An 18,880-nucleotide genomic window follows, 5' to 3' on the forward strand; every position below is an offset into this window, starting at 1 on the left:
ATATGTCTGTCTAATTTTCCCAACACCATTTACTACATAAGGTTTATTTTCCCTAGTTTATATTGCTGTCCATTATGTCAAAGATCAGTTGGCAAGAAGTAGATGATTTTATATCTGGGTTTTCTTCCCTGTTCCATTAGTCTATGTCTCCATTTTTTTTTTTTTTTTTTTTGAGACAGAGTCTCACTCTGTTGCCCAGGCTAGAGTGAGTGCCATGGCGTCAGCCTAGCTCACAGCAACCTCAAACTCCTGGGCTCAAGCGGTCCTGCTGCCTCAGCCTCCCGAGTAGCTGGGACTATAGGCATGTGCCACCATGCCCGGCTAATTTTTTCTATATATATTAGTTGGCCAATTAATTTCTTTCTATTTATAGTAGAGACGAGGTCTTGCTCTTGCTCAGGCTGGTTTTGAACTCCTGACATTGAGCAATCCGCCCGCCTCGGCCTCCCAGAGTGCTAGGATTACAGGTGTGAGCCACCGCGCCTGGCCTATGTCTCCATTTTTGTGCCAGTTACATGCTGTTTTGGTTACTATAGCCATGTAGTATAGTTTAAAGTCTGGTAAAGGGAGGCCTCCAGATTTCTTCCTTTTGCTTAAGGATGCTTTGGCTATACGGAGTGTTCTCTTGTTCCATACAAAGTGTAGAATTATATTTTTCTAGATATGCCAAAAATGATGTTGGTATTTTGATGGGGATTGGATTAAATCTGTAAATCACTTTGGGTAGTATGTACATTTTTACAATATTGATTTTGCTGGTCCATGAGCATGATATATATTTCCATTTGTTTATATCATCTATAAATTCCTTCTGCAGTGATTAGTAGTTAATATTTATACACCTAACACAGGTGCACCCAGATTCATAAAACAAACCATACTAGATCTAAATGACGTGATAAATGGCAACATTATAATTGCCGGGACTTCAATACCGACTGACAGAACTAGGCAGATCCTCCAAGTAGAAAATAAATAAATAAACACTGGACTTATATGAGACTCTATAGAAAATGGGCCTCATAGACATTTACAGAACATTCTACCCAATAACTACTGAATATACATTCTTCTTATTAGCATATGGACATTCTAAGATTGATCACATGTTAGGCCACAAAACCTATCTCAACAAATCAAAAAAACATAGAACTTATACCATGTATCTTCTCAGACCATAGTGAAATAAAATTAGAAATCAACTCCAACAGAAACATTCGATTTTATACAAAATCATGGAATTAAACAACCTACTACTGAATGATTATTGAATCAAGGAGGAAATTCAATTGGAAAGCAAAAGATTCCTCAAACTAAATGAAAAAGAAGGGGATACAAGTTATCAAAATTTGTGTGATTCAGCAAAAGCAGTCCTAAGGAGAAAATTCATGACTTTTAATTCCTACATCCCAAAGACAGAAAGATCACAAATCACCAATCTAATGAATCATCTCAAGGATCTAGAAAAGAAAGAAAAAAACAAACAGAAACCCAGAAGAAGAAAAGAAATAACCAAAATAACTAAGGTTAGAGCAGAACTAAATGAAATTGAAAGCAAAAACATAATACAGATTAATGAACCAAAAAGTTGGTTCTTTGAAAAGAGAAACAAAATTGGTAGACCTATTGTTAGATTAACCAGAAATAGAAAAGAATGGACCCAAATAAGCTCAATCAGATATGAAAAAGGCGATATTATAACTGATACCACAGAAATACAAAATATCACCTATGAATACTATAACAGTCTCTATGCATATAAATTCAAAAACATTGTGGAAATAGACTCACTTTAAATCCAAAGATATAAATGGGCTAAAAGTGAAAGGATAAAAAAGACATCCCATGCAAATAGTAATCAAAAGAGCCTAGGTGACTATACAAATATCAGGCTTTTAGTTAAAACTGTTGCTAGAGACAAAGGACATCGTTTATTAATAAAATGGTCAATTCATAAAAAGATACAATTATAAACATACATACATCAAACAATAGAACCCCAAAAGATGTGAAACAAATATTTACCAAGTTGAAAGGAGAAATATACATTTCTGCAATAATAGTTGGACACTTAAACCTCCACTCTCCATTTGCAGTAATGGATAGAACATCTATACAAAAGAACAATAAGGATATAGTGGACTTGAACAACTTTATAAACCAACTAGACCTAACAAACATATAGAACACTCAACTCAACAATAACAGTGTACACATTCTTCTCAAGTGCACATGGAGTATTCCCCAGAATAGACCATCGATTGTCCCCTGTCTTAGTCTGTTTGTGTTGCTGGAAAGGAATACATGAGACTGGCTAATTTATAAAGAAATGAAGTTTATTTGGCTCGTGGTTCTGCAGGCTGTACAAGAAGTTGGATGCCAGCATCTGCTTCTGGTGAGGGTTTCAGACTGCTTCCACTCATGGAATAAGGTGAAGTAGAGTGGCATGTGCAGAAATCATATGGCAAAAGAAGAACTAAGAGAAGAGGAAAGGAGGTACCAGGCATTCTTTTAAAACCACTAGCTCTAATAGGAATGGATAGAGTAAGAACTCACTCACCTTTTCTACCCCTGGGAATCCATTAATCTATTCAGAGAGATCTACCTCGATGACCCAAACACCTCCCGTTAGACCCCAATTCTGACATTGGGGATCAAATTTCAACATGAGTTTGGGGAGAGCAAGCATCTAAACTATGGCAGCCAAAAAAAAATCATGATAATTTAATAAAAATTAAAATCATGCAAATTATTTTTTCAACCACAATGGAATGAAACTAGAAATCAATAACAAAATGAAAACTAGAAAACTCAAATATTTGGAAATTAACAACACACTCTTAACCAAAGGGTCAAGAAAGAAATCAAAGGGAAGTTAGGAAATATATAGAGATGAATGAAAACAAAACATAACATTAAAATATGTGGGATACAGTGAAGCCACTGCCCAGTGAGAAATTTATATCAAATACCTACATTAAAAATGAAGAAAGTTGTCAAATCATTAACCCAAATTTATATCCTAAGAAATATAAAAGGAAAAGCAAACTAAACCCAAACCTGGCAGATGGAAAGAATAAAGATTGTAGTGGAGATAAACAAAATAGATAATGGAGAAATAATAGAATTGATAAAACCAAAAATTGGTTCTTTGAAAAAAGTCAACAAAATTGACCAACCCTTAGGAACATTGACCAAGAAAAAAGCAAATAAAATGCAAATAACTAAAATCAGAAATGAAAGTGAGGACATTATCACTAACATTACAGAAATGAAAGGAATATATAAAAATACTATGAACAATTATATATGAATAAATTAGGTAACCTAGATAAAATGAAAAAAATAATCCTAGGAACCACAGATTACTAAAGCTGACTTAAGAAATAGAAAATGTGAACCAATCTGTTCCAAGTAAAAGGATTGGCTTCTCAACAAAGAAAAGCCTATAACTAGATGGTTTCCCTGGTGAATTCTATCAAACATTTAGAGAATCAACACTAATATTTCTCAACTCCTTCAAAAAATAGAAGAGAATACTTTCTTATTTATATCATATCCCATAATTACCCTAATACAAATGCTAGATAAAGAAAAATAATTTCATTTGCTGTGCAGAAGCTTTTTAGTTTGATCAGATCCCGTTTGTTTTTTTCTTTTGTTTTTGTTTGTTTTTGGTTAATACTGTGATTGCCTTTGGGGTCTTCTTCATATATTCTTTGCCTAGGCCAATGTCTAGGAGAGTATTTCCAATGTTTTCCTCTAGAATTCTAATAGTTTCATACCTTAGGTTTAAGTCTGTTACCCAGTGTGAGTTGATTTTTGTGAGAGGAAAAAGATGTGGATCCTGCTTCAGCCTTCTACATGTGGCTATCCAGTTTTCCCAGCATCATTTATTGAATAAGGATTCTTTTCCCCAGTGTATGTTTTTGTCTCCTTTGTCGAAGATTAGCTGGCTATATGAGCATGGTTTTATATCTGGGTTCTTAGTTCTGTTCCCCTGGTCAATGTCCCTATTTTTGTACCAACAGTCATGAGAGCAAACAGACAACCTACAGAATGGAAGAAATTTTTTGCATTCTACACATCTGATAAAGGACTGATAACTAGAATCTATTTAGAACTCACGAAAATCAGCAAGAAAAAATCAAACAACCTTATCAAAAAGTGGGCAAAGGACTTTTATTTCTTGACTCTAATTCTCTAAACAGAAACTTTTCAAAAGAAGACAGAATAATGGTCAACAAACATATGAAAAAATACTCAACATCTCTAATCATCAGGGAAATGCAAATCAAAACCACAATGACATATCACTTAACTCCAGTGAGAATGGCCTTTATCAAAAAGTCCCCAAACAATAAATGTTGTTGTGGATGTGGAGAGATAGGAACATTCCTACACTGCCAGTGGGACTGCAAACTAGTTCAACTTCTGTGGGAAGTAATATGAAGATACCTTAAAGCGATACAAGTAGATCTACCATTTGATCCAGCAATCCCATTACTGAGCATCTACCCAAAAGAACAAAAGTCACTCCATAAAAAATAGACACCTGCACTTGAATGTTTATAGCAGCACAATTCACAATTGGAAAGTTGTGGAAACAACCCAAGTGTCCATCAATACATGAGGGTATTAATAAAATGTGGTATATGTATACCATGGAGTACTATTCAGCTCTAAGAAAAAATGGTGATATAGTACCTCTCGTATTTTTCTGGATAGAGCTGGAACCCATTCTACTAAGTGAAGTATCCCAAGAGTGGAAAAACAAACAAGCACCACATGTACTCACCAGCAAATTGGTATTAACTGATCAGCACCTAAGTGGACATATAGGAATAACATTTATCAGGTGTTGGGCAGATGGAGGGGAGGAGGGGACAGGTATATACTTACATAATGAGTGAGATGTGCACCATTTTGGGGATGGTGATGCTTGAAGCTCTCACTCGAGGAGGGAGGGGGTGAAGGGCATTATACATAACCTTAACATTTGTGCCCCCATAATATGCTGAAATAAAAAAGTGTGAAAAAAAAGAAAAATAATTTTATAAAAATATATCTTATGATTAAAAATGGAAAACTCTTCAACAAAACACTAGAAAATTATATCCAAAATCATATTAAGAAGTTTACATTCCATGACCAAGTGGTATTTGTACCATGAATACAAGAGTGATTAAACATAGGAAAATCAATGTAATGTGTCACATTAATAGATTGAAGGGAAAACCCTACATGATCATTTCAATTGATGCAGAAAAATCATTTGACAAAATCCAAAACCCTTTTATCATAAAACCATTCATAAAACTAGGAATAGAAAGGCACTTCTTCAATATTGAAAGGGGCTTATGGGAAAAACCTAAACCTATAGTTAACATCATATCAATAGTGAAAGACTCAAATCTTTCTTCTTAGCATAGGAATAAGACAAACATGCCTATTTCATCACTGCTATTCAACAGTGTATTGGAAGTTGTAGCTGGAGAATTAGGAAAGAAAAAAATAATAAAAGGCATCCTAATTGGAAAGGAAGAAGTAAAATTATCTCTGTTTGCACGTGACAAGATGCTAAATGGAGAAAACCACAAATAATCCACAAAAAAAGATACTACAACTAAAAACTAAATTCAATAAAGTTGTGGAGTACAAGATCAATATTCAAAAATAAGTTGTGGTTGTATAAACCAACAAAGAGAAATCCAAAAGCCAATTAAGAAGATAATTCCATTTACAATAGCATCCAAAAGAAAACATACATAGGAATACATTTAACCAATGAGGTCAAGGACTTATTCACTGAAAACCATAAAACCTTGCTAAAAGCAATTAAAGAATACCTAGATAAATGAATGACAGCCTATGGTCATGGATAGGGAGACTTCACACTGATAAGCGGTAAATACTACCCCGAGAAATCTATAGATTCAATATAAACTATACCAAAGTTCCATTTTTAAAAATTTAGACATAGAAAAAGTTGATCCCCCAATTTACATGAGAATGTTTGGGGATCTAGATCACCAAAACAGTCTTGAAAAAGAAGAACAAAGTTGAAGGACCCACATTTCCTAATTTAAAACTAGCTACAAAACTTACTCTACAAAGGTACAGTTATCAAGACAGTGTGATATTGGCATAAGGATAGATATGGGACAATAGAATAGAATTTAGAGTAAACCTGTACATCTCTGGCCAATTGATTTTCAATAACAATACCCAGACCATTCATAGAGGAAAATACTTTTAACAAATGGCTCTGGGACAACTGGTTATCCCTCATGCAAAAGAGTAAAATTGGACCCGTTACCTCACACTGTATACAGAAATTAACTAAAAATGAATCAATAACCTAAATATTAGAGCAAAAACCATAAGTGTATTGGAAGAAAACAAAGAAGTAAATATTCATAACCTTGGATTTTACCATGGATTCTTGGGTATGACACCAAACCATGAGCAATACAAGAAATATGATAAAAATAAATAAAATTGACTTTATCAAAATTTAAAATTTGTGTATAACAAAGGATATTATTGAAAAATAAATAAACTATTTATAAATTACACATCTAAACATCTTATTTCCAGCAAACAAAAAGCTAAACCTCCCAATCAAAAATTGAACAAAGGGCTTGAATAGACCTTTTCCCCAAATAATAGATACATGAATGGCCTATAACACATGAAAAGACTCTCATCATCATTATCCCTTGGGGAATGTGAATCAAAAATTCAGTGAGGTACTACTTCACATCTACTATGATGGCCTTAATTTTTTTAAAAGCTTAAAATAACAAGTTTTGACTAGTTTCATTTGGACAAATGAAACTATCACATGATGGTTTAGCTATTGTGGAAAAGTTTGGCAGTTTCTCAAAAAGTTAAATGTAGAAATACCATTTGACTGCAATTTCATACCTAGGTATACACCCTAAAGAATTAAAAACAGGTACTCAAACAAGTACATGGCATGCATGTTCATGGCAGCACAATTCACAATAGACAAAAGGAAGACACACGCTGAATGCATACCAATAGATGAATGAACAAATCATGTTATATACATACATTTGAACATTATTTGGCCATAAGATGAAATGATGATACATGCTACAATGTGAATGAACCTCAAAAACATTGAGTTAAATGAAAGAAACTAGGCACAAAAGATCACATATTCCATTTATATTAAATATCTAGAATCAATCAGTGAATAGAGAAAGAATGCAGATTGGTGATTGCCAGGTGCTACAGAAGGGAGAATGAGATGAAACTGCTTAATGGTTAAGGAATTTTTTCTTTGGAATGATGGAGATGTTTTGGAGCTGGTGGCACATCATTGTGAATGTACTAAATGCCATTAAATTGTTCATTTAAATTGGTTAATTTTATCTTATATTTTGTTAATTTCACTTCAATAATTTTTCTTAAATACCCCTTTTGTGATCCTGTATGCTCCTCCACTTTCTCTTTCTCTTGTTAGTCAAAAATTCTCAAAAAGTAGTCTATACTATACTTACTCTTTAAATTCTCCCTTTCCATTCAATCCTCAACCCTCAGAAATTTGACTTCCATTTCAACAACCCTACACAAAACTGCTCTTGCAAAAGTTTTCAGTGACTGCAATATTGCCCAGGTGCAAATTTTCTAGTAACTGTCTTGTTAGACTTCTCTTTTGTATTTTATACTCTACATTTCCCTGTTTCTTGTACTTTTCTAATTGTTTCATCTTGTTCACCTTCCTGGGTTTCTTTCCTCTATTCCTTAACCCTGGAACTTGCTCAGGGTTTCATACATAGCAATGCTCTTCTCTCTCAATCTTATCTACTTCATGATTTTAATGAGAATTTGAACAGATAACAGTTCAAATGAGGAGAATTTGAACTCCTAAATCTCTGTATCCAGCATTAACCTGTCTCTGGAGATCAAGTGTATATGACCAATTGCCTGCTCATCATATATATATTTTGATATATGTCACAGGTTCCTTGAATTTTGAATATCCAAAACTGCAATTCTCATGCTATTCCTTAAACCTACTCCTGCTTCTCCATGTTTATGGCATCACCATTTACATGGTTGCCCAAATCATAAACCATGTGTTCATCCTAGGCTTCCCTCTGGCATCCAATTAATATTCAGTCTGATTTATTTTTCTTCTCATTGTATCTCAAATTCTTCTCATCCTCTTTGCCTTTACTTTCACTGAAATATTAAAAATCTGGATCTTTCTCCTATAGACTATTTATAACAACCCACAAACCACTTTCCCTGGTTTCTCTCTAATCACACATCATCTGTAGGAATATAGATTAATACAATACAAAACAGAACATATTTTTTATACTTCTATCTTTAGGACACTTTAGGTATTCTCTATTGCTTACAAAATAAAGCCTCACATTCTTTGTTTGCTACTTGAGGTGGTTCAAAACTTTGTTCTCTATTTCTCAAATCTCATCCCATTCCAACCTGCCTCACTGCTAATGGTCTAATAACACCAAACTTCTTATAGTTCTCCCACGTTTCTTATCTTCTTTCCTTTGCTCATACTCTTTTCTCACCCTATAAATGTGCTTTCTACCTTTCACTTAGTTTATAAATAACACCTTTCTTATATTTTAAGATTAAACTAACATATTACCTACTCCAGAAGCTTTTCCTAAACTGTAAGGTCAGGTAGAAGTGCCCCTTTTCATTTTCCCATAGGATCATATACATATGTCTATCAACATTCTTGTTTATTGAAACTATGTGATTGTGACTGCCTCCCCTTGTTTGACTGAGTTGTGATTTCCATGCTATCTATTTCGTCCTTGAGGTAGATACTATAGCTCATTTATCTGAGTTCCCAGTACCTTATACATTCAATGAATATTTCTTGAACTGGGGAAAGGGAAAAGCCACTTAAAGATGGAGGTGGTACCCTCAAATATGTGAAGTGCACTCCTTGCATATATTTCACATAACTCTGTTGTCTGTTACCCTATGACTTTCTTTAGCTCTTGCTTGTCTTGCATGCATTCTCTTTCCTGCTGTTTTCTGACCAATATTTTAGACATGGAATGTTCTTGCTATGTTAATTCCCTTTGGTGAGAAGTTATTTCTTTTGAAAGCCCTGACAAAAGTTAACTTTCCAATTTTGCAGCATGATATTTACTGTGCAATATCATCCCTGCAGGAGTAGTAGCTGGAGGATACTACTGCTTATCTGTTGTTTTCTTTTTTCCTATTTTGTAGACTATACACAAAGGTTACATAAAATTTTTAGCCTGCCATTTTGATTTAGGAGATATCTAGTAAAAATATCAAGACAATAATAAACAACTTTTGTATGATTGATGTGCACTCCTTATTCATTAACTTGCATAAACAGGAGTGAGGATGTAGCAAAAAGGTGCCAGTATAAAAGGTGCAACTAAATAGAGAAAAATTATTTTAATAATAGAACCAAGCATATATGGATCCTATTAGATATGCCTGATAACCCAGCAGAATAGTAAAGGACTTACCTCTCCTTTCATCCCAATTTTATACACAGGGGTCAAAAATTTGAGAAAAAAGTTCATACTTAGAAAGTTCTTAATTAGATATTGCTGTTCTTGTTTATATGCTTCACTTGTAGAAAAAAATCAAAGTATGTCTTCAAATTTTGGCTTCCACCAGATATTTAGAGCTTTTTTTAATCAATTTTTTTTGATGATGCACAAAGTCTTTATCTCCTTAATGTTGCTAAATACAGATCAAAACAATTAGGGTTTTCTTTGATGAAATTACACATCATGCTTTCCCACTCATTAGTAATGTAATTTAGTTGTTATTTTCACAACATTGGTAAGATAGACATTATCTTACTTCTTGTGCTGTAAAACTTCAAATAAAAAAGTTGATTTCTAAAAGTTAGTTTTGTACTTTTAAGCACATGATGTGTTTGGTTCCTATTTAAAACTCTGGCATATTGCACTAGAAGGACTCAACAAGTAATTGTTTGGACTATAATTATTGCTTTTAAAGCATCTTATGTAATCTTAAGAAAATGCTGAAACTATTTAATTCCAGATAATCTTCTAATGTAGGAAGAATATAATAAGGAGATTTTTAGCAGTAAAATTCTTAGATTTTCATTCTAGTTTTAAACATATTTGGCCAAGATATTTTAGTTTTGAGCAGATTTGGGTAAGAGCAATCACTCAGAATGAGTTTTTATTTCCTCAGATTTGATATTTATTAGACTACTCAGTTTCAAAGCCTGTGACATTTCTTAAGTGTACATTTAAGTTTGGTTTCACTAATGGAAATAGTCACATTATTATTTATACACTATACCAGGAAATAAGAGCTGTTAGTTAAAAAAATCAATAATAATTGACCAACTAACCAATCAAACGGAAAACTTTATAAAACTTTATAATTTATAAAACTTTATAAATTATATATAAATTTAATTTCTAGGTGTATTTTTGTATGTCTGATAATCTACTGTGGATATTTACATACAGGAAATCCTATCTTTGATCTCCTCACTGCCTCCCCCAATACTCACCTTGGCAGTTTTGTTGAAATTGCATTAAGGAGTAAGCTCTCCTTATGATGTTCCTGTAAGAAGGTGATGTGGGCTATAGAATCTACAGCTGTAAATTTATCTAAAGAAGTAAATGTAATAGCATCTTACATGGTTATTTCTGAGTTTATTGTTAGTAAAAGCAAAATGAAACCAGTTTAAATGTCACAGTAAGATTTATGTGTATAAAAACAAACTAGGACTGTCCATTATACTTCTTGGAATACCCTTCGTAATTCTCAGTGTCAAAGTCTGTATCATCTAACACACACTCACCATCTTTGTGGTAATGCCTTTCGACTTTATCTTCTTATGAGGAAGAAAGATAATAGTAAGAGGACAACATAGGGATAATCTTGATAAAGCATAAAATCTTTGTTTATTTTAGGCCAGTTACCCAAAAGGTAAAGAACAACTTCTGCAGTGTGTTTCTTTCTTTTTTTTTTTTTTTTTTTACGAGAAGCCCATTTAAATAACTTGGAAGATAAACCTGAGGAAAGGGGTACTTGAATTAATCAGACACAGCAAGAGTGTGGCCAGAGGCATGAGTATACAGTATATAATAGAGGAATGTCAGTAAGAAAAGCTAGTACCTTAAGTAGGGGAACAAATGACTCTTAGCAACAGCAGGAGAAGTTTTCTGACCATATTAAGTAATTTAGACATATCAAGAAAAACCATGAGTATTAAGTTGTATTGTAGGAAAACATTGTTTTTCTAAACCATTGAGATAAAACATTATAGCAACAGGCTATAACAACAGAAGGGAAAAAAATTACAGGAGATAATGATAAGTTGAAAGTGAGAGCTACATCCTAGCTTTAAGGGGGAGAAAACCCTGAAATCAGTAAGACATAGAAAAAGTTGAACTGTTAAGGTATAAGTGTGAGGAATTTTTAATTAAAAAAAGAAATGGAAGGGGGGACATGGGCAATATACATAACCTTAACACTTGTACCCCCATAATACACTAAAATAAAAATAAATAAAAAAAGAAATGGATTGTAGAATTAAAATTAATACATAATGCAATTTCATTAACAGATATTTAATATTTTAGGAAAACTTTGTTGTTTTAACCAGAAATTTTTCTTTTTAATTATAGTGAGCTTGATCACATTAAAAAATGACCTTATAAATTCTGTTCTACGAACCTTATCCAGACTTGCATAGATCATCTACCACATGTTTAAGCTTTGTGCTTTGTCCTAAATCTTCCTTTTCTTAAATAACAATTTTAGTTTAGGACAAAAATTTACCGTACAAGATCCTCTCTCATACAATACTATTCTCCTTTCTGTTTAACCTCTTTTTAACCAAAAATAAATTTTTATATTTAGAGCTTTCTTTACATCTCTCTCTTTCCTACTTACTGGTTCCTCTTTTTTCCCCTTTTGGTGAAATGGGTTATGGGAGAATAAATTCAGAGAGACCTTGAGGTTCTTTTAGTCAGTTCAGCATGTCAAATTGCCATATTTTGAGGTAAAGTGCTTCTAATTTTCTTCACTGTTACATATCAGTATCTTATAAATGAGAACCATTTTATAATTGTTAGATGTGCTTTCCTATGATATATCTTTTTTTGTGTTAATTGGAAATGAGCCAGTAATTTTACAAGTGTCATTTATTTAATTCAACAAAATTTTAAGGTTCTAAATTTTATTTGTAAATATTTATTCCATTTACATTTATCTAATTTACATAATTTATTTATCTTAGCAGTTTACCTAGTTCCCAGTTATCATTTTGAGTTACTTTCTGTTAGCCATTTTTATATCTTGTGAATTAGATATATAATACAGACCAGGAATAAAAGCATAGTTTTAATTACTACTTTTAAACTCAAAAAATCCTACCAAGAAACCAAAAGTAAGTATTCTAGTAAAAATTGTTATTTTGAACACTGTAATATCTTTTCTAAGTCTTATAAATATAGTAGAAGTTTTAGAAGGTTGACTGCCACACTATAAAAGAAAATTTCCTTGGGGCCATGGTATTTTATGACAAAAATAGAATTAAATCTTCAAAAACAAAACCATCCTTCTAATTTAATGAAAAATGTGTTATTTTTTATTGTTTTGTGTATGTGAGTTATATGCAACTTGAAAAACAATTCTCACAGCTCCCAAGGTGAAGAGGCATGTGAGTTACATATGCTTCACGAGGCCCCAGGCTGAAAACTAGCATGAGTTAAATACAACTAACACAGCAGTTAACATGTTAAAGGTGTTAATTAATTAGATCTTTTCCAAACACCAACATTCCAAAACAAAATCTATTGACATTATAAGGAGAAAAGATTCCTGGCCCCTCATAATTTAGCCAAACTGTGGGGAGTAAAGGCCCCTGTCCCCAAAAATCACTGATATGAGGCAGATTAATTGATAGGAAGAAAATCAAACTTATTTTAACATGTATATATGGGAGTCTTCAGAATGAAAACTCAAAAATACAGGAGAAATTGTCCATTTTTGTGCTTGGATACAATAAAGTATGGACAGCCATGAAGAAATATAATTGGACAAAAAGTTTACAATCTAATGCTGACAGGATGCATGGGGGAACCCAGCAAGGCCTTTCTGTCTAGATCCTGTTTGGCTTCTCTGAGCATGCACTTTTTCCTTCTAGGTGTGTGGCAGAGCCCTTTCTGGAATGGGAGTCTTACAGTCAAACAAGGTAAGTCAGATAATTACTTTATGGTCAGTTTTTACATAAAATAATTTTAAGTTTTATGGCTAGCTTTCTGGAAAAGGGGTTATGGCTTTTATGAGCCACCTTGGAGAAGAGGGATTTCTGGTTTCTATGGCTAGCCTAAGGAAGAATGGGACCAAGAAGCAGGAGGGAAGGTCAGAGAACTTTTGTTTCTGAGGCCTGCATTTTAGGGTACTATTTTCTAAGTCCCATCAGCATAATATCATTTGACTGTAGACTGAATAAACCTTCAACACCAATCCTTAGCACCACAAACAGTGACATAAAGTTGTAACATGTTTTCTTTAAAATTAGGACCAATATTAAGCTATTTTAAAAACAATCTAAATAGTCTCAAAACATTTTCCAATTGACTGTAAACTTGAGTACATGTAATGCTTCCAAAGGATAAGATTGTTTCAAGATTTTGGGGGGAATTCTAAGAACAACCACCTTGTTCATCTTCAAATAAATTACTGCATAAAATTTAACAGTTTAGGGATTTTTTTCAAATTTTCTTAATGCACAGGACTTTTCTATGGAAACACAACATAATACATAACTGACTAGCATGTAAAGAGTAGAGCAAATGGGTGTCGGGCAGGTGGGGGGGAGGGGATGTGTATATACATACATAATGAGTGCTATGCGCACCAACTGCGGGATGGACACGCTTGAGGCTCTGACTCTAGGGGAGAGGGGGGCAAGGGGAATATACATAACCTTAACATTTGTACTCCCACAATATGCTGGGAAAAAAAAATAAAAAAATAAAAAAAGAGTAAGGCAGAACCAAAGCCTCTGACTTGGTTTAAGCTCTTGTAACTACAGATCCTAGGGCAACTTTAAATTCCTAACAATACAGTCAATATCACGTGATAGAAAGAGTGAGTTAGAAACAGATATTATGTATGCCTTTCCACACACATTGAAGTTAGTGGAAGAAATGGCATCTACAACTAGGATTAAGAGACCAAAACCAAATATCTTCATGAACCTTTGACCATAAGTTTCTGTTTTTGTGCTCCTATTTACCTGATGTTTTACTTATTTTCATTTACTGACATTCATTTTTATTTAGGCATGTCTACATTTTTACCTAGGTAAGGATCTTAAAGATAAATGCATGGGTATTTTTTCAATAATTTAGGAGATTTAACTGTTGTCTAGTACTAAATTAGTCTTATTTATCAAAAATCACACAAACAGAACATTTTGATTTTGGCTGGGTTTATAGTTTTATAGTGTTTTGTCAAACTTTGACACCTTAAAAACATAAAAAAATGACCAAGAAATCAGACAAAAATGTATACTGAAAATTTGAAGACATTTTTATTTTTACTTCACTAATAATAATTCTTTAATAACCCAGCTTATTTATCAAAAATTACTAAATTCATGTGAACTCAAAAAATGTTTGGGTTTATTTAATTAATTTCTGAGCTTTCACTCTTTTTTATAAGCCAGTCTGGTACCATGTCGACACAACATATGATACATGTACAAAACACATCTAAATACATACACATACATGCTCATGCACAAGCATACAAATTTCCAATAGTTTTACCTCAAAACTCTATCTACGAGATAGTAATGAAAACTCACTGGTTTACAGAACAACTGGATCCGGATTAATTCTGACAAAATTAGAGCTTTTTCACATGGCTAAACTTTAGTTGCTGTGAAAGGTAATCTAATAAAGCCTGTGGATCAAAGTTTTGTGTAAAGCAGTTTCCATTGCAGTTTGATTTTTAAAAACCTCTTTTACCTTTGTTTTATTCAATTTATCTGTTCATCTCTTGATGGATACTTAGGTTAATTCCATCTCTTGGCTATTGTGAATAGTGCTACAGTAAACATGGGGGTTCAGATATCTCTTCAACGTACTGAATTCAATTCCTTTCAGTATAATCCCTGTAGTGGAACTGCTGGATCATATAGGAGTTCTATTTTCAGTTTTTGGGAAAACTCCATGTTGTTTTTCCATAATGGCTGTATTAATTTACATTTTCTCCAGCAGTGTATAAAGAGTTCCTCTTTCTTGGTATTCTTGTCAGAATTTGTGATTTCTTGTCTTTCTTATAACAGTCATTCTAATTCAGGTGAGGTGATATCTTATTGTGGTTTAGATTTGTATTTTCCTGATGATTAGTGATGTTGAGCTGTTGAGCATTTTGGCATATTATGTGCTGGCCATTTGTATGTCTTTTTGAAAAATGTCTGTTCAGGTTTTTTGCTCACTTTTTAATCAAACTAATTTTTTTTTTTTTGCTATTGACTTATTTGAATCCCTTACATTCTCTGGATGTTAACTGCTTTTCAGAAGCATAGTTTGCAAATTCTTTCTCCCATCTGTACGTTATTACTTTGCTCTGTGTATTGTTTCCTTTCTTGTGAAGAAGTTTTAGTTTGATGTAATCCCATTTGTTTATTTTAGCTTTTCCTGCTGAGCTTTTCAAGTACTATTCAAAAACTTCTTGCCCCAGACCAATGTCATAAAGAATTTCCCTCTGTTTTCTTCTAGAAGTTCTATAGTTTTAGGTCTTACATTGAAGTCTTAAATCTATTTTGATTTGATTTTTTATATAAGGTGAGAGATAATGGTGAGATTTCACTCTTGTGCATGTGAATATCCAGTTTTCCCAGCACCATTTATTGAAGAGACTATGCTTTCCCCAATGTATGTTCTGGGCACCTATACCAAAATTCAGTTGGTTCTAAATATGTGGATTTATTTCTGGGTTCTCTATTTTGTTGCATTGGTCTATGTGTCTGGTTTTATGTCAGTGCCATGCTATTCTTATGCCTACAGCATTGTCATATATTTTGAAGTCAGGTAGCATGACGCCTTCAGGGATTTTTTGTTATTATTTTTTATTTCAAAATATTCAGGGGTGCAAATGATCTTCGTTACATGGATCACTTTTGGAATGCTTGAGTCATGGCTATAGGTATGCTCATCACCAAAATCATGTTCATTGTACCCATTAGGTAGGTTTTTGAAGCTCCCCTCTTCTGCTGGATTTTCACTGAGTTTTACTTCCCTCTATGTACATGTGTGATCATCAGTTAGATCCAATTTAATAATGAGTTAATGTGGTGTTTGTTTATCCATTCTTGAGATATTTCACTTAGGATAATGGTCTCCAGTTCTATCCAAATTGTTCCAAAAGGCATTAACTTATCATTTTTATGGGTGGGTAGTACTCAATGGTATACATATATCACATTTTATTAATCCACTTATGAATTGATGGACACTTGGGGTGATTCTACATCTTTCCCATTGTGAATTGTGTGGCAGTAAACATTTGAGTGCAGCTTTCTTTTTGAAAACACTTCTTTTCCTTTGGGCAGATGCCCAATAATGGGATTGATGGATCAAATGGTAGTTCTACTTTTGGCTCTTTGAAGTATCTCAATATCACTTTCCATAGAGGTTATATTAATTTGCAGTCCCACCAATAGTGTATGGGGTATGAGTGTTCCTATATCTCCACATTCGCGTCAACATTTATCGTTTTCGGACATTTTAATAAAAGCCATTCTCGGAAGAGAAAATGGAGACAATTTTGGAGCAGCAGCGGCGCTATCATGAGGAGAAGGAACGTCTTATGGACGTCATGGCCAAAGAGATGCTCACAAAGAAGTCCACACTCCAGGACCAGATCAATTCTGACCACCGCACTCGAGCCATGCAAGATAGGTATATGGAGGTCAGTGGGAACCTGAGGGATTTGTATGACGATAAGGATGGGTTACGAAAGGAGGAGCTTAATGCTATTTCTGGACCCAATGAGTTTGCTGAATTCTATAATAGACTCAAGCAAATAAAGGAATTCCACAGGAAGCACACAAATGAGATCTGTGTGCCAATGTCAGTGGAATTTGAGGAGCTCCTGAAGGCTCGAGAGAATCCAAGTGAAGAGGCGCAAAACTTGGTGGAGTTCACGGATGAAGAGGGATATGGTCGTTACCTTGATCTCCATGACTGTTACCTCAAGTACATTAACCTGAAGGCATCTGAGAAGCTAGATTATATCACATACCTGTCCATCCTCGATCAGTTATTTGACATTCCTAAAGAAAGGAAGAATGCAGAGTATAAAAGATACCTAGAGATGCTGCTTGAGTACCTTCAGGATTACACAGATAGAGTGAAGCCCCTCAAGATCAGAATGAACTTTTCGGGAAGATTCAGACTGAGTTTGAGAAGAAGTGGGACAATGGTACCTTCCCTGGATGGCCGAAAGAGACAAGCAGTGCCCTGACTCATGCTGGAGCCCATCTTGACCTCTCTGCATTCTCCTCCTGGGAGGAGTTGGCCTCCCTGGGTCTGGACAGATTGAAATCTGCACTCTTAGCTTTAGGCCTGAAATGTGGCGGGACTCTAGAAGAGCGAGCCCAGAGACTCTTCAGCACCAAAGGAAAGTCCCTGGAGTCACTTGACACTTCTCTGTTCGCCAAAATTCCCAAATCAAAGGGCACCAAGCGAGACACCGAGAGGAACAAAGACATTGCTTTTCTAGAAGCCCAGATCTATGAATATGTAGAGATTCTTGGGGAACAGCGACATCTTACACATGAAAATGTACAACGCAAGCAAGCAAGGACAGGAGAAGAGCGAGAAGAGGAGGAGGAAGAGCAGATGAGTGAGAGTGAAAGTGAAGATGAAGAGAATGAGATCATTTACAACCCCAAAAACCTGCCCCTTGGCTGGGATGGCAAACCCATTCCCTACTGGCTGTATAAGCTTCATGGCCTAAACATCAACTACAACTGTGAAATCTGTGGAAACTACACCTACCGAGGACCCAAGGCCTTCCAACAGCACTTTGCTGAATGGCGTCATGCTCACGGCATGAGATGTTTGGGCATCCCAAACACTGCCCACTTTGCTAATGTGACACAGATTGAAGATGCTGTCTCCTTGTGGGCCAAGCTGAAACTGCAGAAGGCTTCAGAGCGATGGCAGCCCGACACTGAGGAAGAATATGAAGACTCCAGTGGGAATGTTGTGAATAAGAAGACGTATGAGGATCTGAAAAGATAAGGACTGCTCTAGTGTTCAGAGATGTAGCTCATCTTTTGGGCTTGCCCAGGCTCCTCTGAGATCTGCATTTTCTATTTCCTTCAACCAAATGCTCAGAGACCCTTTACTATGTAGTCTTACGGTCTAGCAGCATGCATCTTGTAGAAACAAGGCATGCTGACAAAAAGCAGGGTTGAGATGTGTTTTATCTTTGTTTTATATTAAAAAAGATTCTGCCGGAAAATAAAAAAAAAAAAGCCATTCTCACTGGAGTTAGATGATATCACATTGTGGTTTTGATTTGCATTTCCCTGATGATTAGAGATGTTAAGCATGTTTTCATGTTTGCTGACCATCAGCCTATCTTCTTTTGAAAAGCATCTGTTCATGTCCTTTGATCACTTTAAAATGGGGTTGTTTGATTTGCTCTTATTAAGTTCTTTATAGATTCTAATCATCATTCCTTTATAGAATGTATAGCATGGAGATATTTTCTCCCATTCTGTAAGTTGTCTGTTCATGCTAACAATAATTTACTTGACTATGCAGAGGCTTTTTAATGTGATCAGGTCCCATTTATT

At 34.4% G+C, this 18,880-nt stretch overlaps 1 pseudogene; it reads left to right on the plus strand.

The window, feature by feature from the left end:
- The first annotated feature begins 16,812 nt into the window (after nucleotides 1-16,812).
- LOC105867047 (splicing factor 3A subunit 3 pseudogene) lies at nucleotides 16,813-18,332 on the plus strand (annotated as a pseudogene).
- The last annotated feature ends 548 nt before the right edge of the window (nucleotides 18,333-18,880 follow it).

The sequence above is a fragment of the Microcebus murinus genome, chromosome X (assembly GCF_040939455.1).
Source record: "Microcebus murinus isolate Inina chromosome X, M.murinus_Inina_mat1.0, whole genome shotgun sequence".
Taxonomy (NCBI): domain Eukaryota; kingdom Metazoa; phylum Chordata; class Mammalia; order Primates; family Cheirogaleidae; genus Microcebus; species Microcebus murinus.